Source organism: Adiantum capillus-veneris, chromosome 20 (genome assembly GCF_014529385.1).
Source record: "Adiantum capillus-veneris isolate H3 chromosome 20, ASM1452938v2, whole genome shotgun sequence".
Taxonomy (NCBI): domain Eukaryota; kingdom Viridiplantae; phylum Streptophyta; class Polypodiopsida; order Polypodiales; family Pteridaceae; genus Adiantum; species Adiantum capillus-veneris.
Window position 1 is genome coordinate 80,938,362 of NC_140950.1, and position 25,988 is coordinate 80,964,349.

Consider the following 25,988-nt stretch of genomic DNA (forward strand, 5'->3'; position numbering starts at 1 on the left):
GACTCCAATATGAGCATCGGTCATAGAGATGAGACCTATAATGCACTCCAGTGGCTGCCATTCCTCATATGATGAAGGATAAAAATTTGTGAATGTAATAGAATAGAAATATATACAAACATCTGTATAACCTAATTATATACCTGTGATAAGAGAAGAAAAAAACAGATTCTCATTTGAAATTAAGATAACATTCATAGAGGAGTGCTAAATAATTAACTTACAGTTGCACCGTGGATTATGCACCATGGAGACATCACCGCCATTAGCAATCACATCAAAGTGAGGGAAAACATGTTGAACAAAGACTTCTTTCACTGTCTTCTTATCGACCTTGACTTTGAAATCTAGAACTCTTGCTTTCCATGCAAAACGAAATATGTTTGTTGCTTTTGAGCTTTTTCTCCTTCTTGGCTGCATAAGAACCCAAGAACCTTTGCTTATCCTCTACTCTTGCCGGCCACCTATTATCTGTAGTGAGAGAGTTTGATATTGAGATAGTGCTTATGCTACTACATGGTCTTCTTGGCACACTAATGGTGAGGCTGGTTGGGGACAGTGTAGAGCAACCTCTAGAACTTCTTGGGCGGGTAGAAGACGAAGCCATATGTAAAATGGATGGAGAATGAGGTTTGAAAGCCTTTCATAAAGGTAGCGTATATCTTTTAATGAAGGGAGAGAGCTAGCTATCAATTAGTAGTCAGGTGTCATGAACTTGACGGCTACTAGCACTGGGCCCTACTTTGTAAAACTAGGAAGTTACCTTAAAAAAATGGGACAAAACTCAATATTTTAAAATTTTTCCTTTCATTTTTGTGTTGCTTTCCATGTATTTCTACATTACGTAAGGTTGCTTCTCATTGGCTGCACCTGCTTTTCTCTCTCTTCGATAAGGCTCTCCAAATGACCTCCAAAATTTCCTAATGCATACCAGTCAAAGCAACCTTGACTGACAATATGATCGTGAATTTTATTGCCCCTTTTTTATTTTCTCAAATAGTGCCACCTGCCATTTGGTGCACCCAAACTCAGTGACCAAGCCGCGACATCCCACTGTAACTTCCCATTGCTGACTTCAGACCTACCCGGGTCCACCGACCAAGCCATCCAAAAAGGCAAAAAAGATACAAGATTCCTCCTAGTCGACCACCACCGTCAAGACTCAACTACTATAGCTTGTCCGTCCAAACTCCATTTGAGACGCTGTCACTTTTTGCTGGCTCAACACAATGCATATCATGCTCCAGAAACCCTCCAAGTCCCAAAAAAACACATGATGGCACACCTTTTGAGGTAGCCCACCAGGCACAAACCTGGCCCTCGGCAAAACTTTGATCGATCTTATCTTGGCACCTGCACTCCGATTGACATGCTCCATAAATCAAGCACTACACACCCATATCTCCAACCTGGCTTGGACTATCTGGCATCACTTGGCCTATCTGTCTCGGATCTGCAATCACTTCCAACTTCAAACTACCATAACTTGGACATTGTGGCTCTGTTTGATGAACCGTCTGGACTTGCTCCTTCAGCAGTTCAAGCTCTACATAAGTGGGTCAAAAACTAGTCCATGGAACATTATTCACCTATCTCCGTGTCAAGCCCACATAAAGCATACATCTCCGACCTCTTGCTGACATAATAGATGTTAACATTATTCATAAGTTGGCAAACCTTTGAATAAGTATGCAGATTTGCATCTTTCATCCTGTGCCCGCAAAGCGGCATGACATCCACCCCGTCCTAACCTGCACATCCTCTGGTATGTGCCAACCATTATTCCAAACTGCAAGCAAAAACTTGTAAACACATACATATTGCCCCACTGTAAGCATGCTTTGAAAAATTTTGCAACATGTGGCCTTATTTGAATACTCCCTCCTCCTGGATTATAGGGAAAACACAAGAATTTCCCACCAATAGAGTATAAACAAGAATTAACCCATAAACCATCGTAAAAATCGCTTGGGTAATATGGTATATAAGTCAATCGCCAAAAATCATGCACATATACATCTCCACCTGGATCAAATGGCATATCAATTAATTGCCCCGGACCATCCATTTAATTTTTTCCTTCTGGATCGAAATCTAGCTCAACATCCCCTACATCATAGGGTAACAAAAAATCCCATACAACAATAGGTATCACTAGATAATGCCATATCCCTTGTGCAACTAGCTCATCCAATTGTTGATCATCAATCACGGGTAGGAGGATTGGTAATTCACCTTCAATCCCTCTAGCATTGAAATTTTGAGCATGCATATCTGGATACATCAAGTTTCTTTGAAAATCTTCTTCATCAGACTTCTGAGATGCATCAAAAAACATTTCCCTAGTTTATATAGACCCAAACCCCAATAGAGCATCATCAGCAACTACATAAGATCATCATCAACCACATCTGGATAAACGTGCTTATGCATGAAACCAAACTGCTGGTACCCTTTGAATTTGTAATTGAGAAGCCTTCTAAAGTTCATCCAATAAGCACATAAGCTCAAGGTCCACTACATTAAAAGATTCCTCTATTATGCATATCTTAGGCTTAAAACTAGTCTCTCCACACATGGTATGCATACTAGACATATCTGTTGTAGACTGCTCATCAAGTTTCTCCTCCTCATTCAAATATCTCTAAACTTCCGTAGCACAGATCTTAGTATGCACATTGAAAATTACATCAACTATCCTATCCATATCATCGACACAATGCAACCAATCATATGCAATACCAAGAGATTGCACTTTTATGTGCACCCCCTCTGAATAAGCATCATCAACTTCACAATCATTCTGCCATAAAGTGAGCCTTGTGTCACAAACTCTTGATAAACAAGGAGTCTGCACCCCCTCTAAATCATCACTTTGCATATCTGCAAGCACATACTCTTACACATTCAAGCCCTTAAAGTCTCGTATATCCAAACCCTGTAAATATGATATACACAAGTTCTATAAATGCTCATGTACATCTACACCCTGTGAACCCTCCTTTGTGTATAGACTCTCTAAATCCTCATGCTTTTCTCGACCTTGTAAGTCTTTAGCTTTAGCCATTAACACAGAATCTTCGATTCCAATATTTGCATAGACGGCTTGGACAACCTTTTCATCATATTTATCCTGAAATAGCCTATCATCCTCAAGAAAGCATCGATCAATAACAGTTTCAAGCTTAGCCATAATCTCCTTGCGAATTACCGCATAGGTAGGTATGTTAACATATTCCTCATTGTCTTCATACATGCTTGGATCCCAACGTTATCGGATAACTGTAGCTTTAAAATTGCTCCAGCTATGCAGGTTTTGCTATTGAAGGTCCTGGACTCTCTCAAAAAAATTTGGGATCACAAACCTGTCGAATTTTAGATTCTTGTTCTTGTGTGGCACCCCATGCTACTCCAACTCCTATTCATAGCAATTCAAGTATCCTACTCGATCATTACCAACAAAAATCCCCGATTGATAAAAAATTGAGTGTTTGGCATTTTCAAGTGCTAATTGTAGCAACATCTCTTGTTTCCAATTATCTGACGCTTTAGATTTTCTCTTTTCCATTACTGGCTCTGATACTTGAAAATTTTCTTTATTATCGCTCTTGAAATCCACCCAAATCACTTTTTGCACACTGCTACAATTCTTCATTCTCAATTTTCAAATTGGTATTCAAATGTTGGTTCATATTTTGCACCTGACTTACATACTACTACTGCAAAATAGAAGCTATTAACCCCATAATCTTCTGCATCTCTTTCTCTTGGTTTGTTGACATGATTGGCTTCGTCTACCTCGGTCAGGTTCGTGTTGGGTTCACCAAATTGTCAGAGTGCACGTCTCTCCAGGGTCAAACGAGAGAGCGTCGGGCTTCTAGCTATTGACGGAGAAGCAATTGAGTTGTAAACCAAGTGAAACCAGTGTGGCTAGGGCCAATTTTAGTGTTATTAAGACTATATAGAGATGAACACATAGCAATTTTGGAAGAAAATCACCACTCAGATCACAAATACCATCAAAAAATAAATTTAAACCAATTATATCGACACTTAATTTATGCTGACAATCAAAAGACTCTTCCAATTAATTGATATCTAAAACCCCGTTACAAATCGGTTGCATACGTCGTCATTGGTATGCCTGCTGATTTGCAAACCCATGATAAAAAATCCCCAACCCCTCGGAAGCAGTCTGTAATTACCAGGCAAACCCCACCCTGTATAGCTCCCCTATTCATCAATTCCAAAATTTTCCCGTTTTTGCCCTCTGCCCGGTCGAATTTGGGCGTGCTCTCTATCTTGCAGAGCACAACCCCTTTTGCACTGCTTGACTTCCTCAATTACGGTTGCCTTTCACCAAAAATCCTTCCTTCCTTTGAAATATTTTCTTTTTGCAAGCTCCACCAAAAATCCCTTCTCTTGCCTCCGGTTTCTTGTCCTTCAATTATAATGGAATTGATATTTTATTATCTAGTGCAGGTGACAGGTGAAAAAGGCAAGGGTTATGCAAAATGATATCATCTTTATGGACATCTCATTATTTAAATGCTCTTTATGAGTTAAGACCATTTAAGTTCGACCAGCCAATGTGTATTCATATTTGAGCATTAAAGAATCTATAAATAAATACGTGCAAGAGGGAAATGCTCACTCTTGCATGGAGGGAGATTGCACCCAGCACTTGTGTTTATTCTTCTCCTTGTCCTCTCTTCTCTTTCACCGTGCCGGTGTAGCACTCCACTCTAGGAGGTGCATCCGCACGTGCCCTCTCGCTCTCTCCCACTCTTTGTCTCTCTTGTCGTGTGCAATCTCGATTATGGTTATGTGATTCGTCAGGTATGCAAATTCGTTCATTTATGCTTAGCAGTATGTTGTTTCGGGTATATTTTGCAGGCCTGTCCACGCATCCGTTTGTAGCAGTGATATCAGAGCCAACAAAACGCTCTTGGTAATGTGGATATCACACCGGCAAAAGAGAATCAATGATGGGAATCATATCGAGAGCTAAGCTTAATTATTTTTTGTAATTTTATTAACAGTAACTTTGTTGGTCAATTCCACAGTTTGTTTTTTTTTCATTCTTAGTTTAATCATTCTATAATTTCATTAAACGTAACCACTTGGATCACACGGCTGGAATAGGCTAAAAAAGATTAGTTAGATTAGGAAGTTAGGTTCGGGTATAGCGAGCTCGACGAGATGCATATAGCCAATTGCATGCAGGTGAAGAAGAATAAGAAAGTTTTTAACACAAAAGACAATTACATAGAGGTATAATTAATGAGGAGTGGATAAGTAGTAGAGATTTCTCTATTGTAGGAGCAATCCCAAACAACGTAAGGGAGTAAGAACGATAATTAGAAGCAAATATGTTTTTGTGCTTCTCTTCTCCCTAAAAGTTCTGTGATTCATGAAGGGTGATGAGGAGATTTAATGTCCTCTCTCTTGTACGATTTGGACGTGGTTCCTTGATGCTCAATTCGTCTCCTCAAAATTGCCAAGCCAAAACGATAGGAAGGGGTCCTAAAGGACCACAACTCTAAAAAGATATAGTCTCCAAAAGAGTGGATATATTAACACTAGGTTGGTAACCTAATAGGACATAAAAGTGTCCTTTCAGGGTTTTGAAAAAAACCTCCAAAACCATAGTAGATCCACTCATTTTGTGAAATCCTTTCATGAGGTGATAGTTCAAGGCCTACTACACAAGGGAAAAATAAGAAACTTGTAAAATTTCTCATCTTTTGGTCACACCAACCCTCCAAAGTTGATGGACCAGTACATTTTCATCAAAACAGTCATTTCTTATGTTTTGTTGCATAAAAATAATATTAGGGATTTTTGTAAGACTTGAGATAAATTCCCTAGTTAACTTCAATGGGTTGGTGATCAGAACATATGATTGCTTCTCACTCACTATTTTTTGTTTTGCCAAAATAAATAGGTACAAAAAAGTTGAATGTTTACCATTCTACAAACCTATCATCAAAGTTTCTATAGCCACGCTCAATACAAATAATATATGCATGTTTTCTTAGTTCCCTATTGTCCTTTAGGTTCATAAGGAGCCATGGAGCATGTCAAAAGAATAATACATCTCTTACCAAGGAAAATCTTGGGGACAAAGATGAAGTGCTAAATACAGCAAACATGAAAAAACAGGGTTCAACATTATGAGTCGTAGAATCCCATAGAAACTATTCAATATCTAGCCAAATTTGATCCTTATGATTAGATATGGTTACTACCTACAAAATGCATGTAGTTGTCACAAGAAACTAACAATATTGAAAAAGCTATACTTGATATACTAGAGTGTTTCATTTTCTTCTATAATTGAAAAAATCAACCATCATTATCTACTATGCAAAATAGGGTATTAGGTGCCCCAAAACTCAAGGAATATTAGCTTTATGTTACAATATGCGACATGGAAAATCAAAACTGCATTTGGATATCATGAAAACTACCAAAAAAAATCATAGAAGAGCTAAAATTGGTTAAAAAACAGGATTTGATAATTTTTGTAATTTGGTCATAACTTACAACTTTAACATTTATTTCTCCCAAGAAGCATCAGGACATGTTTAGGGCTACTAAATATAGTTTTCTAGCATTATAGACCTCACAAAGATGAATTCTAGAGTGGTATAGTTGCAAAAAGTTGAAAAAAGCCAAAAACAGGACCCGTTGTTTCACACAGTTTAGGTTGTGAAATGTTGTGCAAGGACAAGGTTAAAAATGGAATTGATATTCCAAAAAAATGTCGAGTTTTTTTCAGCTCATGAGACAACTCTCTAGACAGATTGCACCTCAAAATCCATTTTGAAACTCTTGACCTAATTCAAGGAAAATGGTCACTTCACAGGACATAAAAGTGTCCCATTACCAACCTAGTGTTAAATATATATATTAGCTCTTAGGTATCGCACAGGCTACACTTTGTGCAGAGAATCCCGTGCCGAGTCCCAACTTGGAGTCGACGGGCAAGAGTGAAGAACATACCACACTGATTGCTGGAGGAATCAGAGCCAAATGGCACAGGACTGGGTATTGTTCAGCAGCAGCAGTTGACATGCATGCAGTAGTCATGGTGCAACGTCATCAGCCAGTTTCTCTGAACTTTTTGGCACCCCCATTTCATACCAACTAGCCACCATGCATGGTGTCAATGCCCACAAAGGGGCACAGTGTGTCTCACACAATCCACTACATCATTCAGAGCCGCTGAACGAGCCAGCGGTTCTCTCTCTCTTGCATGGTGTGGTAGACAGATAACCACCCCTCTCCCTCTCATCTTCAACCACCCCCCCAACTCACCATGCGGCCGACACTCAACTGCCTGTTTCTCTGCAGGAGCAGTTAGCAGCTCTCTCTTTTTCTAAACTGGCAGCACGCACACATGGAGACGACCCGAGTCAGATCTTCAAGAAATTCAGCAGCAGAAGAGGAAAGCGGTGAGCTGGCGTGCTCTGAGTACCGGTAGGCCCTGGAGACTTCTAACACTTCCATGGATAGCACAACACCAGCTATTGTCCCTACACCTGCACCCCTCAACAGGCCACTATCTATTGCACGGCCTGCGAAGGCTCCAGTCACTGCCCTTGTGACTGAGCCAACTACAGAAAATACGTCACCAATGAGGGTGCCAGAAAGCGCACCGGCGAGTAAGCAAGGTGCATTGAACATGGAGGTAGGGAGAACCAAGCTTCCAGTAGCCACCCCTCCCACGCCAGACATTTGCATGCGAGCCACCCCTTGCATACCATCATGGCCGCAACCTCACTGAAAGTCTTGCCAACCACCTTCATGGCCAGAAACTATAACGCTGGACTCGACTGCATGAAAATGCTGGCCATGACCACTCCCACACACATGACCGTATAGCGCCACCTTTTGCTGACTCGCTGTCATCCACAATACACCCACCTTTTCTACCCTTGCTGCGTGCCTACTATTTTGCTTACCATGCAAGGCTCTGGGCGCTCATGCGGCACCCCCAATGGTTGCTGACGCATACTTAGTCCACCTCTGCTGGTGCTTTGCTCTCCAATATCACCTCCAGGCGATTCCACCAGTGGCTTCACCAATCTCATCATCCTCCCTATACTAAATAGTGTCATGAGTCGTGTCAACATAGTTCGAATTCTCTGCCTTGAGCCTTAAGCAAAAAATTTAACATTACAGAAATATATTGCTAATGGCCGGGGATTCCACTGCAATTGCTTTTGCCTTCATCATGCCATGTGGTAGTATCCCACAATATGGAACCCACTTTGGCAGAGCAGCTCACAGTTTGCGTGTATAGTGTTGCATCTTGGTATCGTGTTGCATCTTGTGCTCTGTGTACCAACCAAACAAAAACCAACTACTGCCCCCCTTGGTTGGGTTCTCTCGAGGAATAGTTGCCCCTTTGCGGTGGAAACGGAAAAAGCTCACCTTTTATGGCGAGGAGTGTCTTTCTCTGTCTCTCGCCCTCGACTCCAACTGTCGTGCAAGCCCAAGATGAGGTATGCCATGCCATGACAAACCTCACAAATATGATGAATCTACAAGGGATCATAACCATACGCTTGGTGCTTGATGTATTGGGAAAAGCATGAAAATTACAGTGATCACAATGATAGATATGCTCGTCACTATCCCAACGATGCAAATTCTCATCTTTTTGTGACCATCAATGCTCCTCAGACCTACTCATTCAAAAACCACTAGCGGGTTGATCTCAACTGCATGCCTCAGTAATAAATTGTATCAAATCATACTACTCCCCTACATTCCTTATTGTAATTTTGGCATTTAGGCCCACCAAAGTTGCGTTATTCTAATTCTACTAACATTTTTGATCTCTGAAGAGCTCCCGAACTTAGCGTGATCCATCTGGCCCCACACACGCAATGGGGATTCTCCTTGAGGAACTCATTATTCTTGGTGCACATATGTTGTCGTTCTTATCGATTTTTTCTTATCAACTATAGTTTGCAATCAAACAGAGTAAATTTGTAACCAACTCTAAATCAACATGCAGCAAAACCTTCCATGTACATTGCTCATAGGTCGTTTTTACATACTTTGTCCATTTCTTTTCTTTATATTACGAGATAACAATGTGATGTGCTTTGCCCACATTGACTTGATTACCCAAATAGGTCAAATCTCTCACATTTGACAAGCATTGACCATTATTTCCGTTCCTTCTCACGTATTATCTATCAAGGCAAGTGCTGCATGCTGGTATGGACTAGGTCGCATCACATTTCACTTTAGCTCTCCAATCAATGGCACTCTTAGAAGTCCATTAGAGACTTTTAGCACTTGAGTCCCACTTTTCATGGGGCAGTATTAACGTCTAGTGAGAAAAGTACACAATTCTCTAGTCTCTCCAATAGCATTTCAGGCAGGCTCTTATTGATCCTTTTCTATTCTCATTTTCATTATGATTTTTTTCCCCATGCTTTTCATGTTGTTTTTTCACTGAACATGCAGTTGTGTGTGACCTCCCGGCGTGTACACAAGATACATTTTGTACCATTCAGTAGTAAAGTGTAGTTTTACTTGACTTTAGAGAAGTAAAGGTTTTATTTTAAACTTTTCATGTACAGTGTGTCTTTGCAAACTCATTTCATATCTTAATCCCATGCATAAGAGATTCCATGAGGATGTGCTGCCATACACAAAAGTTATTTCTCAATTGCTCGAACCCTACTCTAAGTCAAGTATAAGAATATGTACCGCTCTAGTCGCATTAATTAGAATAAATTTCAAAGTATTTTTTCAACTAACATACTCAGCTTACATATTTGTTGAACCTATTCGATGTAGCTACCTTTGAAAGCATTCTTGAAATGACCTTGGCATTGTTGTTCCACAGGTATTTGCATTTTATTTCCATGTTTATATTCATCATTGTTGGCATTTTAAATAATCCACAAGGTACATAAGGGTCATGCTCTGTATTAATGGTTAGCAAGCTATTGTCATTTAACCTCTAGAATCTACGTACGACTCCTTCATAAATTAATGTTCGTTCATCAACTGATGTTATTAACATTGTACTTACTACTTGCACTGTATGAAATCTTTATTGACATGATTATTCATTAGCTATGCAACTCCTCATATGAGCTAGGGTGCTCTGGGATATCGAGCCACAGTTTGTAAGTGCTTTGCTAATGGAACATACTATAATTTGGTGTCAAATAAATGGAAAATGTTTTCTTTTTATGCCTTGCTTGGTCCATTGGTCACAAATACATAGATTTGCCATTTTAGGCAGTGCGTAAATGCTCACCCGGGTGTAGAGTCTCTGATTTAGGCAACACCAATTATCTGTGCAGATCCGTCGATTTAGGTAGCACAGTGGAAAATTATAGAGTCACAATGATAAATGCAGATCCACCGATCTAGACAACATTAGTGCAGATCCGTGGATTTAGGCAGCACGTCTCATCGGTGTAGATTCGCCAGTTGAGGCAACACGTCACAAAATCATGCTGCAGTGGGCTGGTCACCACTGCAACCGGTATGATTTTGTTACCCGGGTACATAATGAAAGTGACTTGGATTTGGACCTATTTTTTGCAATTGGAATTGGATTGGATTTGGTACGAGATGATTTTTTGTCATGACAATATTTCTGGGATGGAGATTCAGATTGACGAGAATCAATTATTGATGATGAGTGTGACCAATGATATCCTGATTCCTCAGGGTATGACATATACTGCTTATTCTAGTGGTATGGGACACTAGAATAGGTAGTATGTGGATGACGGCAGGCATACTCAATGTTATTTACTTTCATTTTTTTCTTTTACTATGTGATATTTATGACAAAGATTTCTAATCACTGTTTTTGGCTAGTATCGTTTGCAGATTTCTTATCTTTGCAACTGAGGGCAGTTTCTTTCCATTAACGGAGAGGTATGTAATGGAATTGATATTTTATTATCTAGTGCAAGTGACAGGTGGAAAAGGCAAGGGTTATGAAAAAGGATATCATCTTTATGGACATTCCATTATCTAAATTCACTTTATGAGCTAAGGCCATTTAAGTCCGGCCGGCCAATGTGTATTCATTTTTGAGCATTTAAGAATCTATAAATGAATATATTGTGCAAGAGGGAAATGCTCACTCTTGCATGGAGGGAGATTGCACCCAGCGCTTGTGTCTATTCTTCTCCCTCTCCTCTCTTCTCTTTCGCCGTGCCGGTTTATCACTCCACTCTAGGAGGTGCATCCGCACGTGCCCTCTCGCTCTCTCCCACTCTCTGTCTCTCTTTATTATGTGCAATCTCGATTATGGTTATACGATTCATCAGGTATGCAGATTCGTTCATTTATGCTTAGCAGTATATTGTTTCGGGTATGTTTTGCAGGCCCGTCCACAAATCCATTTGTAGCATCAATACCGTCAGCAGAGGAAGAGAGAGAGAAAATCCTTCATATCCTCAACCAAAACAAAGAGAGAGCCCTTCTTTGCTATGGCCGATTTACGGCTGCCTTTTCCTCCTTTGTTGCTTCAAGTCCAGAGAGAGAGAGAGAGAGAGAGAGAGAGAGAGAGAGAGAGAGAGAGAGAGAGAGAGAGAGAGAGAGAGAGAGAGAGAGAGAAGAATAAGAAGAAGAAGAAAGCCCTCTGGTTCCTTGCTCACCCTTCCTTCCATTTCTCTTCATGCAATCCCCCCCTTTCAGTCCGTCCTCGCCAAGACCTTCTACGCATTTGCTTCCTTCCTCCCTTCCCCTTCTATCCCTTCGTGTCTTACATGTTTTTCCTCCTCCCCACTGTCGCAAGAACCTCCTCGCTTGTTGCCTCAAGGTCGAGAGAGAGAGAGAGAGAGAGAGAGAGAGAGAGAGAGAGAGAGAGAGAGAGAGAGAGAGAGAGAGAGAGAGAGAGAGAGAGAGAGAGAGAAAGACTTGAAGAGATATTGGAGCCGCTTTCCACCCTTCAGCAAGACACGAGCCCTCCTCATGGTCCTCTCCTTGCCTCATGCAAATTCTTTCTTCTTTTTTGTAACCCTAATCACCTTCATGCCCTTCATCCCCTTTTTTTATATAGGAATGCTCCCTTTCCCCTATTTTCACAACGACGGTGCCACCGTTATGGGAATAGGGGTGATGACATGGCAATCTAGGGTTTGGCGCAGCAACGCCAAATGTGGAGGAAGTGGTGCCGAAAAGGAACACCAAGGCAAGCTGAGCAATTCTCTCTTCATGTCCGTCGTCGTCCAGGCATCGGAGCACCCAGTGCGAGCTTCTCCCTCTCTGCCTGCGTTGGTCCTTGTTGTCTTGCTCGTTTTTTTCTACGCCATTATCCTTTGTTGACAGCTGGGTGAACGCACGACATAACTCAACAAAGCATTATTTTTTGAGAGTTATGGAATGCTGTGGATTATGGTTAAAAAAATCAATTGTAATAAATAGGTGTTTTAGTTGCAGAAGTCGGGCTGCGATGGCACTTCCAGATTGTAAATACAAAGCCATTTGACCCCTCAAACTCTATTTTAGGTTTAACCTACGGTGACCTTAGTATATAAGGTACCGAGGTCATTTTGTAAAGAAAATTTTTATCATAATCTAAGTTTTAATTAAGCTACCGTCGATTGTTTGTGAGAAAGGAAGAGAGAGAGCGTGAGCTTCATCTTAGCGCTACTCCCCGCTCGTTCATCCCATTGTAGATTTGATTTCACCATTGTTATCAATGGGTGAAGTCATCGGCAACGGCCCCAATGTTGCAGGAGCGAATCACACCACCCATAAAGTGCATGCAACACAACCTAGATCAACATACTGTCAATCGAGGACACAGATGACACTATAGGCACACAAAGAAAATCTCTTTTTCTTGTTAGGCTGAGACCATCCTACACATACAACATCATGGAAGGCCGACTAAACCACAATCTAGAGTCTCACTACTCTCAACTACACCACCTAAAGAAAACCCATCAAATCATGCCAGAATTGTACAAAACTCTAGGAACACCATCCTCTCACTAGGATACACCTGTCCCTAAGCCTCTACACTCAAAACCCTAGCTCTAAACATATCTACGAAAAACGTGTATAAAGACAGAGCCGAATTTTGAAAGTGTCCAAAACTGAAATCTATGAGTACCTATGCATAGTATATGTCGCTACGATTCTAACGACTACTTGCAGGCAAAAAACAGACATTGTTTAATATACTTATGGCCACGAGTAGCTCGTATGCACGAGCGCGTTCGCTCCGTTCCATGAGGAATGCTTGCCATTGTCGCGTAGCTCTTGCTGAGGCTAATGCAATGGTGCAATCGGATCTACAATGCAATGAGTGAGCGGAGAGTAGCCCCAGAATGAAGCTCACTCTCTCTCTCTCTTCCTCTCTCACGCACAGTTGACGACAGCTTAAAACTTATGATTATGATAAAGTTTCTGATGTTGCATCATACCACCCATAAAGTGCAAGCAACACAACCTAATCAACGTAATGTCAATCAAGGACACAAATGACATGATACACAAAGGAAATCTCTTTAGCTTGTCAGGGTGAGACCATCCTACACATACAACACTCTGGAAGGCCAACTAAACCACAATCTAGAGTCTCACTGCTCTCAACTACACCACCTAACCACATACACACAACGGAAGGAAACCCATCAAATCATGCCAGAATCGTATGAAACTCAAGGAACACCATCTCCTCACTAGGATACACCCGTCCCAAAGCCTCTACACTCAAAACCCTAGCTCTAAACCTATTTGCAGAGAACGCATATAAAGACATAGCCAAATTTTGAAAGTGCCCTAAACTAAAATCTATGAATACCTATCCATAGCTTATGTCGCTACGATTCTAACAACTACTTGCAGGTAGAAAATAGACATCGTTTGATATACTTATGGCCATGAGTAGCTCGTAGATGCACGAGAGCATTCGCTTCGTTCCACGAGGAATGCTTGCCGTTGTCGCGTAGCTCTTGCTGAGGTAAACGTGATGGTGCAGTTGGATCTACAATGCGATGAATGAGCAGAGAGTAGCGCCAGGATGAAGCTCATGCTCTCTCTCTTTCTCTCTCACACATAGTCGATGGCAGCTTAAAACTTATGAAATTTATGATAAAGTTTTCTTTACAAAATGACCTAGGTACCTTATATACTAAGGTCACCTTAGGTTAAACCTAAAATAGAGTTTGAGGGGTCAAATGGCTTTGTATTTACAATCTGGAAGTGCCATTGCACCCCGACTTTTGCAACTAAACTACCTACTTATTACAATTGATGTTTTTAACCATAATCCGAAGCATTTTATAACTCTAAGAAAATAAGGCTTTGTTGAGTTATGTCGTGCATTGACCCAGCCGTCAAGACTCTCTCCCTCCGCGCTCATGTCTTGCCACAGGTAGAAGCAACCGCTTACCGACAAGGCAATTACAGCTAGGGCTGAGCCACTTGAGGGATGGAGCACAATGTCGACTAGGTCAATGTACCATGAGCCTTCCTCCACATGGGACACTCCATGAAACTGTCCCATCGACTGTTCCGTCTACGTTTTTGTGAACGCTACTTTGCTAGGCTTTATAAACTTTGGTTTCCCAATTCTGCTTTGACGTGAACGATAGGCTAATGGGAGAGAATGTCGTGCTCCAAGTCTCAAGATGGTGTTTTGCGCCAGGCGCGGGACCATTTCATGGACTATCCCTTCGACTGTTCCATCTACATTTTCGCATCTACTTTTCTAGGCTTTATAAAGTTGGGTTTCCCACTTTTGCTTTGACGTGAAAGATAGGCCAATGGGAGAGAAGGTCGCGCTCCAAGATGGTGTTGACTCTTGAGGCATGGTTTTAAGCTCGTTTTTGATTACTTTTGCACCCCTTATATTAGCAATGTTCACGCTTGAGCGGATCAGCCACCCTTTGAATCTGGATGACAGTCATGGAGCCAAGCTTATTTGCAGAAGAGTAATAAGGAGTAATAAGTGAGGTCCCATACTCAACAAGTCCCATTATTCATCTCTTGAGGAGCTCTGCTCTTTTGTCCAAGCACCTCAACTTCAGTAGGAGGATAGCTTTGGGGAAGAAGGAGACATCGTAGAGATCAAGACATGGACAAAATCTCGTAACTCGTCAAGTGAAAAAGGAACCAACTGGTATCATATTGGATATCAAAGGAAGATGGAATTTCTTTGATTTACCTAGAGAGCGCCATGTAGGTCTTACGATGTTGGTTCTTTGAAGGTGATTAGAGAGGATAGTCTTAAATGAAAAAGGGTGCTCATAATGAAGCTCATGAAGGACGCATTTTGAAAACCAAAAATATTATGTTGTTGTTTTCCTTTTCCACCGCTTCCAGTACATACACCCACTGGCTGCCAAGCAGCAAACGTGTTGCGGAGAAGATCCTTGTCGCGAGTTGTAGTAATAGAGTTTCCAGATACACTAGCCCCAAAGTCTTGCGCTCGTTTTGGTATTTCTTTCTCTGCTCACAGGCTAGAAATTAGATTGCTTTTATAGTTTCCCCTTTGCTTTTATAGTTGCCTCTATGGATAAGACCACATTTGTGATGAGCCATGGGCCAACTTTTGGACGTGGTTTTGTTAACTTACCATTACGCTGGAGTCCTTGAGCATGCAAATGGAACCTCTATCCCCATGCCAAGGCTCCTTCACCACACTAATCATCTCACTCTACAAGCCTTCCCAATCCCATATGGATTGACATTTTATTCTTCCTACCTTTGATGGCCAATTTGTTTCTACCTGCGATGGCCAATTTGTGTAGTTACCTTTAGTACTTTCTGCTTTTTATTAGCCTAGATCCTCAAGAAAGTACACATTTTGTGTCAAGTTTTCGACAAGATTCACTCAAGAAAATGTGTCGCTCATTTTTTTTTGCTCGGGATATGCAACTCCCCTAATATTCATATATTAGGTCCGCATTTACAATGCCTCCCCCCTCCTATTTGGAGTCCTCCTTGATGATGACAGGGTATCACCAAGGGTATGTGTTGTGCTTCGGCGATCAAAAAATGTGCCTATGCAGACCGTGTAATGCAGCCCTATTATGCATACACAGTCAATGCATGGAAAAGATTTATGTTGTGCAAGATGTGGGTATAAGAAATTTTCTTATTGGCATTTGCGGTCGAAGCTTCCTATTCTAAGCTTGATTGAAGGTTTTAGAGATGTGTTGAAGGCTTACTTATCTACTTGATCTTTCTTTAGAATCTAGTTTGGCCTTGTGGTTGGTTCTCATATTTGGCATTGTTCCGCAGTAGTGGGTTCTCTTCTAACTGTATTGTAATTGTAGGAGGAATTGAAAGAATTCAAGCGGTGATGAAATAATAGTAGTGTTATTGTTTTCCATTGGGACCCACTTCCTCGTGATTACTGGTTGTTTTGTTGATGCTGCTCGTTTGGGAATCCATACTTGCCCCTGCTTTGTTTGTGTGTGAAGAGACTTCTTGGGGATCCACTTTGTCTTTGTGTGAGTCTTCAATGGTCTTTGCTTCAGCACTAGTACTCTTCGTTGAGGACGAGATTCAAGCATCGGGAGTTGATCCTTTAACTGTTTTGAAGGCCAAATAAATTCTTGACTTCTTTGTGTTTGAATCAACGTCTTGGGAACCCAAATCTGAGTTGTGAAAGCTTGCGACTTTATGTTTTGGATAGATGCTCTGGTAGGCTTTGACTGGTTTTTTACTGGCATTGGGTCTTGTGATTCTTCTTCAAAGATCTTTGTCTTCTTGATCCATACCTGCTTTTGGCCAATCTAGCTCTTTAGTATTCAGATTTGTCAAACCTTTTGGTTCTGACCTATTGTTCTTTTCTTTTTGCTTTCTATGGTTGTCACGGAAGCTGCTAGTGATGGTGATGACCTGAGTTTCTGGTAAAGGATGTCATAAGAATCATCAATATCACTGCTATCCTTGGCAAGATTAAATTCTAGAACGTTCCCTTTGTGGTTTGGCTGGTTATGGAAAGTTACTATTTGTTTGGTCTTGGGTTGTTGATTCTGGGATGACTTTGGTATCCACTTGATTAGAGTGTTGGTAGCTCGTCGATCTGTTTGTTCTCTTCTTGGTTGAGTCTTTTCTTCATGTATGGCAGCCACGTATGAGGATGCTTGTTGCAGTTGCGTTTTCACCGAGGATTTTGGAATCCATTTCTGATGCACTTTATTCTTGTAGCGGTGACATTGGTTGTTGGGTCTTTGATCTGGACAATCATAAAATCGTGCATTTGTTAAAGTTTTGTTTTTGTCACTTGCTGGGTCATCTGGATTTTCATTGTTTTCATCTTCTTGAAGCTCCAAGTGTTTTAGAGAGTCGTACAACTCATCTTCTTCTTTGTCTTCATTTTCCTGGATTACACTCACTGCAAAATAAGGAACAACATCATAGTCATTTTAACATCACAAAATTTTGTCGTTGGACTGTCTTGAATAGCGCACACATCAAGAGTAGCGAAGAATGCATTCCCATTCAAGTGGCTCTAATTCTTTCTCAGGAAAGGGTTTTGGGATATAATTTGTATCTTCAATTGCCCTTTCTAGGATGCCTTCCTCTCGCTTTAAGCTTCCGCACTGTGAAGCTGCACACATCCATAGTTCTTTAGGCTTACCCAACCATGCTGGAAGTTCTGATCGTGCTATAGTAGCGGAATCAAACTCCTGCATAGGTGTTCTCCTCACATCCCTGTAACTATGGTCCTTCAAGTTTATCCTTGTTGTGGTTCCATATATCTCAGGTAGATATGGTCATAACCTCAATCTTGGACCATTTTCAATTGTTTCATGAATGGTCTTCCTAGAATGATATCATAGTTGTTCTTCTTGCCAAAGTCAGCAATAGCAAAGGTTTGCTCATATTCAATGCCACAAGAAATCTCACACCCTCAGGTTTTCCAACTTGTGGTTCTAGTAAATCTTGGGCTTTTTGAATCATTTTCTTGCACATTTTAAGCATGTCCTTTTCTAGTTCCACGTATAATTTTGTCATCCATATCTATTCTTGAGTTTGGTTGTTTGTGGGCCGTGTTTCATAAGCTTCTAGGAGGGCGTCTAATGGCTCATTAACCTTAATTTCGACCAATACTGATCCTCTCGAACTAGCACTTCTTGATTTCTCATATGTGGATGGTTCTTCTAGAGGTTGAGACGGTTATAGTATTGATATTTTATTATTTATTGCAGCTGACAGGTGGAAAAGACTAGACCCAGATTTGCCTATGCGAATGGATATGTTTATCATGTACATTTTATTATTCAAGTGCTCTTTTATGAGCTTTGGCCATTTATGACCGGCCGGCCAATTTGTACTCATTTTTGGGCATTCAAGAAATCTATAAATAAATACGTGCAAGAGGGAAATGCTCACCCTTGCACGGGGGGAGATTGCACCCAGTGTCTGCGTTATTCTTCTCACCTCTCCTCTCTTCTCTCTCGCTGTGCCGACGTAGCACTCCATTCTTGGAGGTGCGTCTGTTCGCACGCTATTGCTCTCTCTCGCACTCTATCTCTCTCTGTTCGTGTATCTCGTGATTATGCGTCTATATGGTTTCCAAGTATATCGATTTGTCTATTTTATGGCTTGTAGCATGCTATTTTGGGTATTTTGCAGGGGGGTCTTTCCAATCAACGAGCAAAGAAAACCGAGTGAAGCCAATTTCCGAGCAAATATGAGCAACACCCTTGAAAAATTGATGCGAGCGTAAGGTATATTGAAGAAAATACTCATGTCATCTTAAATTCAACCACCTTCTCCAGTACACAAATGGGTCATACATTTAAAATTACTAGAAAGTAGCTGCTCTAATAAAATCCCAACTCATAGAAGTACATATAAAGCGGTTAATTGTGGATGCATCAAAAACACTAAAAAGGTTAGAACTAACAAACTTCGAATAAGTCTATGAGAAGTAGACAAAATAACCTTGTAAAATTGAGAAACCTCATGATAAAGGGCATAAACATGCTCTCCTATATTATTTTCTTTGGGCTCAAGCTTTACATGCTCTATGACAAAGTGAGAGGATGCAAAGAGAAATTTCCGCCATCAATGCTAAAACTTGTTGCGTAATAGTGTCAACTTTGATCTGCCCCATGTGAGTGAAACATAGGCACTAGTATTTGACCTTGTTGATGGCCATACACAGTAAAGCTGCAAACAAATCTTTGAAGACACAGTTATGTTCGAGGAGGAAATCGTTCTCAATTTTGGTCATGTCATACAAGTATCATAGAGATGGGCATTATGCACAAAAGACATGTCGATAATTACTGCACAACCAAAACATCAAAGAAATAGTTGCCCACCACATAACATAAACGATGTTTAAGATTTATAGTGACAATTAAATCAAAATAAGTAAAATGGGTAAAACCGATGAAGCCAACAAACTCGTCGAGGAGAAAAATCCCTTACAAAATCACCATCAAATCCATAATTTAAGAAATCAAACCTAACATTCGTTTGATTTTTTTCTAGAAAACACTAAAGCTCATCTTGTTGTCACATGCGAATGCATTGCAAAGGTAGTGTTTTGTTCTTGAACAAGCACTCTTTGTGTAGACCTCTCTAGTCAAAGTACTCTCTTTGTCTACCTCTCTGTTCAATGCTTCTCTCCCATCTTGCTTCACTTGTCTTCATCTTGCGTAGCTTAGCAGGTTTTCTCTAATTATAGCTCTCATCTCTACAGTAGCGTCGCTCGGTCCATCATAGCCCAGCTCCACTTAGCTTTGCCTATCGTAGCTTAGTCCTGCTAAACTCGAACCTCTCAACCCGGAACCTCTCAAAATAGGTTCAACCTATAAGCCTAATAATGATCTATGGAAGGCCAAGCTAGTAGAGGCCATTATATTTTAAAGAGTTTTTGGATGTTCTCCATTAGGCAAAATCTTTTAAGATTCTTGTTGGAGCCATCCAAGGGTGAATTGAAATTGGTGGGCAAAGTCTGTTGTTTGATCTTATCGTTTTAGCTCGTTTAGAAAAAAAATGTTTGCCCTAAACTAGTCGGGCATGTGCTCTTTCCTACAGACAAACACACTACTTGCACTATATAAAAAAAAAGTGCTCCCCCCTTTGCACTTGCATTTTCTCTCCCTCGATAGCTTGCCACATGACATGCCCCTCTGCCCGAGATCTGTGTGCCCTTGGATGGCTTCAACAAGAATCTTAAAAGATTTTGCCTAATGAAGAACATCCAAAAACACCTAGTGACATGACAACATGTGAGGAGATTGAGCCTTGATCTATGGAAGGCCAATGGAGGGCATTGGACACGCAGATGATGTTGATGGGCGTGGATATCATGCAAGAGCTGTTGAAATAAATAAATAAAATATCCCAGCTGCACGCCTCGTGATCCACAGAGTATGAGTACCTGCTCAAATCATCCTATCCCAACCTATATAACAACCCCATGTATACCGCTCCAAACATCTCATCGCAATCCAATACACCCACATATCTACGTGTGCTCTCTCTCTCTCTCTCTCTCTCTCATCTTCTTTTTCTGTGTAACACACACACACAGACACACTAATGTAATCTCTTCTGGACGATCCTGTCAACATGATATCACTCGCAAGCCGTTATCGATACGGGAGTTACAACCCACGTCCATCGAAGAGCCCTGCATGGCGCTGCCCCTTCATGCTGCTGCTATTAAATGAGCACCTTACTGCCCCAATTGATGTTGCAAATCTTCCTAGAACATCTGCTACTAATATCGATGATGCCCTACAATATTTCCGTGTTCTCGTTCAGGCATCCAACGTCCAATATCGGCATGTTTACAATATTGCTCTTCGGGTTGCCGTAATACTGCCTCGAGTTGCTCCACCACATCTTACTCGCGCAGCATGCCTGATGCCCTGCCTAATTTCAATACACTGCTTGCTTCCGAGTTAGTGATTTCCCACTGTCCTGTGCAACCTTTGTTGAGTCGGCGAACCATTTTCAACATTGGCATGCCTTGCAAGATCCTTCACCAAGATCGTTGTTGCAGATGCCACCAAGCCCTCCTGCCATGCGGCCGAAACTAGGCCAAGAATGTTGCATGCACGACATCTGCAACACATCTACTGGCGCTCTTGCAAATTCTTCACATAATCTCCACGCTGCTTATACTGAAAAGGTAGAACAAGCCATCGTTGACGCCAATGTTGCTACAACACCTACTGCGACCAACTTTTCATATGCCGCCCGTGCAGCCTTCAAATCTTCAGCCATCGCAACAGCCAAAGCTGGAGCCAACCTTGCAACCGGTATGGCCATATACAACCTTGATGACGCCACCGATGCCACCACACCCAATGACGGAAATGCCAATTATGAAGACAAATCCGCCTTATAAGCCTTGTCCTGTAAGCTGTCGAAACCAGTCCACGCCGGCGCGGACTGGTTCCAGCAGTGTTTCCACAAGCTGACCAATTTCGTTGCAATTACAGTGGCCCTAGTCCAGCCGCCATGTGTCACCTCCACCTTAACCTTGCGTGTAAGACGTCAAAAACAATCCGTGCCGGTTTGAGCAATGTTCACAAGCAGAACTAATGCCCTTTAATAGGGTATACTATTGAGGTTTTTGGATTTTTTAAAAAATCAAATCATTGCATTTGAAGCTACAATATCTAATAGCGCACACAATGTCCTCGTGGAATATTGTGTCAACAGGAACAACAGCAGCAACAAGGAATCAAAATGGGCGGAGGCAACCGTTCGATCCAACTTGAGGTCCACCTGCTTTTTCCACCTATAGGAGCAGCCCTTGGACTTTGCGGTTTTGCGATGGCTTGTAATCTCCTCCAGATGTCAAAATTCACAAAGTTGACCGAGCAGCTGGCTATTTGGAGAACTTTAAAGAAGGAGAACATTATCATCAACGTGTCTTGCAAAAGATGGTGGAACATTGCCCTCCACATATATTTGTTGGCGTCAACAAAAACTTCAGTACTCCCAACAAATGAATAGATCTTGGTTTGCGAAGGACTTGTTCTGACATTGCGAATATGAAATTGCAAAAACTCAACTAATTTAAGGGTTGGATTCAAGTAATGTTCAAAAGCTTAAGCAATTTCAATGGAGTCAATATTGTGTGGGTTATTAAAACGAGCCAATAACTATACCACATGTTCCAAAGTAGTCTTTGTCAGCGTAGACGCGCTCTAGCTAGCGATGATGAGTGAAAAGGTTGTCATGCTATTTTGGGCTATGGATATTGATGACAACAGTTGGTATTAAGTCCCTCTGATTTCACCGCACCTCAGACAACCGCCTCAGATGGCAGTGGGGTGAAGTTGCTTTTGCAGAGCTCGGACAAGATGAGAGCTGCCTCACTTGTAGAGAGCACGACTATTGTATCATTGTACTCACCATTGGCATTTCCTTATGAGAGCTTGTACTCACTTTTCAAAATCTCTCTAAGTCACAAAAAACTTTATTGAAAGACTCGCTTGTTTTTTTTCTTGCTCGAAAAAAATTGCTCGCCCATCTGTAAGACTCTTTTGCAGGGAACGCCACGTCTTCGGCTGTAGCAGTGGTATCAGAGCTCTTTAAGTGATCTTGGTATTGCAACTATGCATGGATATCACGAGGAAAGGAGCTACAATTAATAGAGCTAAGCGATCTCAACTTTTCTTTTCCATGTATATGGGAATGCATGCGTATTTTGTGCGAAAAATGAAAATTGAAATGTGAAACTTAAATTGTCAAATGCGCACATACAAACTGATTTATTTTTATTTTTATTTCTGTAAGCCTAATAGGATGTTTATTTTAATCTTGAATTGCTTATCGAGTACGTAGTTTGCGAAGTAATGATAAGGCCGACGGAGGGTAAATCGTAAGGAGAGGAAGAAGGGGGAAAATTAGAGTTGTAGGAATCAACTACTACAGATAGATACATGACATATCAATTTGTTCATGAAATGATGACACCAAGGGATCCCGCTCCACTCTTCAATAACATATCATGGGAATGATCCCTTAAGACAATGATTCTAATACTAATAGTAACAATGAAGAACGAGCCATGTCTGCGCAGTGAGAGGTCGATGAGCAGATTGTGAGCGATTGTGTGCAGTACTAGCGTCTGCAGAGCAGGCTGTAAACTGCAATGGATACCGTCTGTGTCCCTATGGAACGCTCATACACATCGACTCTCGTCCGAAAACACTGCACGATCAATCGCTACCATGCATGCCCTTCGCATGCAACCAACTTTCCCCACAATGCGGCTCGCTTAGCTCTAACCCAATCAACTGCAGCTTCTTCCTCCAACTCTCCCTAAACACCTCTACACCCAATGGCGGTCTTTCTCTCTCTCTCTCTCTCTCTCTTTGTCCACGGAGACTGCACACACCTGTACTCACCTCCCTCACTCACAGACTCACACAACCCATGCAAAGTGGGAGCTGCTCTCTCTCGTGGGTGTCCATTCTCTCAACCAACACTCTCTCTGTCTCTCTACTTCGTGAGCCGACCTGCAACGGCCTGCAGCTTGAAACCCACACTCTTTCCGTGAGTTGCATGCCACCAACCAACTTCCCCCCCTCTCATGCAGCGGCTGGATTGTTTTTCCATAGTCGCTTAACGTTTTCTCTCTCATTCTGTGGCCGCCAAACCATGCAGTGGATTTTTTATAACTGGCAGTGCCCATTGTGCCCACTTAAAGATAAACATGTGATGTAATTCAAGGCGCATGCGTAGACCACAAGCTGCCATCTTGTGTGGTCGACAATCCTCCAACTCCCTTCACCCACCAACATCAGTTTAGTGGTCGATCTCTCTCTCTCTCTCTTTTGCGCAGTTCTCTGCCCGCTTTTTTCTTCTCCACGTGAGGTGCATGCAAGTTTTCTACGCTCGCTACCATAACTTTGCAGCAACTGAACTCCCGTTCACGCTTCTGCCACCCCACCTTCCCCATGTCTATCTTCATATTGTTGCACCCCTAGGTCCTTGATCCTTGTACGGCTTGTTTTGAGACTGGCTTTCGCTCTTTGTTATTGACAATGCACTAAGATGGGGATAAGTTGTGTTCTTCATGTAATACCCGATTATTATTTCATGGAGCCTTTACTGGAGAAATCAGTGCTGAACAGCTAAAGGACACTGGTTGTGAATGGGTAATTCTTGGCCATTATGAGCGCAGAACGTTCTTGGCAAAACAAATGAGTTTATTGGTAACACAAGGCTGTTTTTTCACTATCACAAAACCTAAAGGTTATTTCTTGTGCATGGGTGAGGAGAAATTGGAAGAGCATGAAGCTGGGAAGACGTTTACTATTTGCTTTGAGCAATTGAAAGCATTATCGATGCGGTGCCGAGCTGGGACAACGTTGTGATTGCTTACGATCCGGTGTGCGCGATTGGCACTGGCAAGGTAGAAAAACCTCTACAAGCTTACCTTGACAACTTCAAGCTTCTCTGATGAGAGGCTGGTGCTATCCATAGTCTTGCTGAGCACTTTAAGGGCAAGTTACACTGCTTCCTCACGTGTAATGTCATCATTATGATCCTGTTTGAGCATGGATTGTGCAGCCTGATTGTTGGCCCCAATAGCGGCAGCCTTCCAACCACCATAAAGTTGGAAGCCAAAGTTCTTGTCATATCCAGCAAAAAGGAGGGAGACCCCAAAGGGGCGGAGGCCACCAAACTGTGTGTAGCCCTGTTTGGTGTTTGAAAGAGATTGGACAAGTTGTTCCACAGGCATGGGCTCTTCATAAGCGAAAGTATACCTTTGAGCTTGCAGACGAGCTGTGTTAATCAGGATGTTGGCATCCACAGTGATGCCCACGACATCACAAGCAACATGGTCGTCTGTCTTGTACGTTTTCTTTGTAGACTTTGAAGCCGCAAGAAGCTTGGAGGTTACCCGCTTCTCTCCTGTCAGAACAACGCCATCTTTGGCAAGCACCCCAATGGCTACCCCTGCATTTCCTATGGCCTCCATGACATACTCTACCGGTTACAAGCGCCCCTCTGGAGAGAAGATCGCGGTCCTGCTATCATATCGGCGAGACATTGCTGCTGTTGCTTCTGCTGCGATGCAAAGTCACTTCCTTCACCAAGAGAATGCATAACCACCTTAAGCACTAATACCCTTGTTAATGTTGTATCTTCCACCTATTGCACCCGCGTGTAGTCGTAGCCATTGCCAAAGCTCTTCCGTGCCAACCATTGACAACGCTCTGCAGAGCCACTGCAATACCTTCTCAGGCGACGCTTGATGCAGAGCATCCTTGGACATTGACGACCTGATGATTTTTTTTTTTTTGTTGTTTCTTTGAGTCTTTAAATATTGTACTTCATTTAAATTTGTACCCACACATTGTATCACATCCAGCCTCAGATGTACTTTTCACTTTTTCCACATGGTTAATGTCACAGTTTATATCACAAAGGACGTGGCAGTTGAAGAAGGGGCTCCGATAGTTTGAGGCATCAGGCAAAGCGATTGTGTGGAGAGGGTCGGCTTTTGATCCCATTTGGACAACGAGTACGATAAAATTTCATTTCATTTCTCTATCTCTCTTCCCCATCCCACCAGGATTCCTTACCATGACAGACATTGAGGAAGCTCCTCGATGACCATTGCAATACTTTCCCAAATAAATGCCCCTTGCCGAGCATCCATGAGACTTGACGATGACGACGACGATTTTAATCTATTTTCGTGCCTAGACATTGTATTAGATCCACAAGGATTCTCTCACTTTATTTTCGTAGGTAATTTTACATTTTAAAAACGGTTACTATAACATTTTATTTCATCTCTCTCTCTCTCTCTCTCTTTCTTATAGGTAATTGGTGTAAGCTGCAGACTCTCATATTCCATACCTAGTACAAGGTTTTTTTTTATAAATAAATTTAAAGGGGAAGCTTAAGTTTTTGGTCTTGCCAGGCATTTTCTTGATGCATATTCTTTTACATAGTTTGACGTTTGACTAGCAATGTCTTAAAGAGCAGCTAAGGTCAAATCAATCTTGCATTGTTTTCTTTATTTGTTG

At 41.7% G+C, this 25,988-nt stretch overlaps 1 pseudogene; it reads right to left on the reverse strand.

The window, feature by feature from the left end:
- Positions 1 to 23,493: 23,493 nt before the first annotated feature.
- On the reverse strand, positions 23,494 to 25,711 carry LOC147432813 (proteasome subunit alpha type-4-like; annotated as a pseudogene).
- Positions 25,712 to 25,988: the final 277 nt, after the last annotated feature.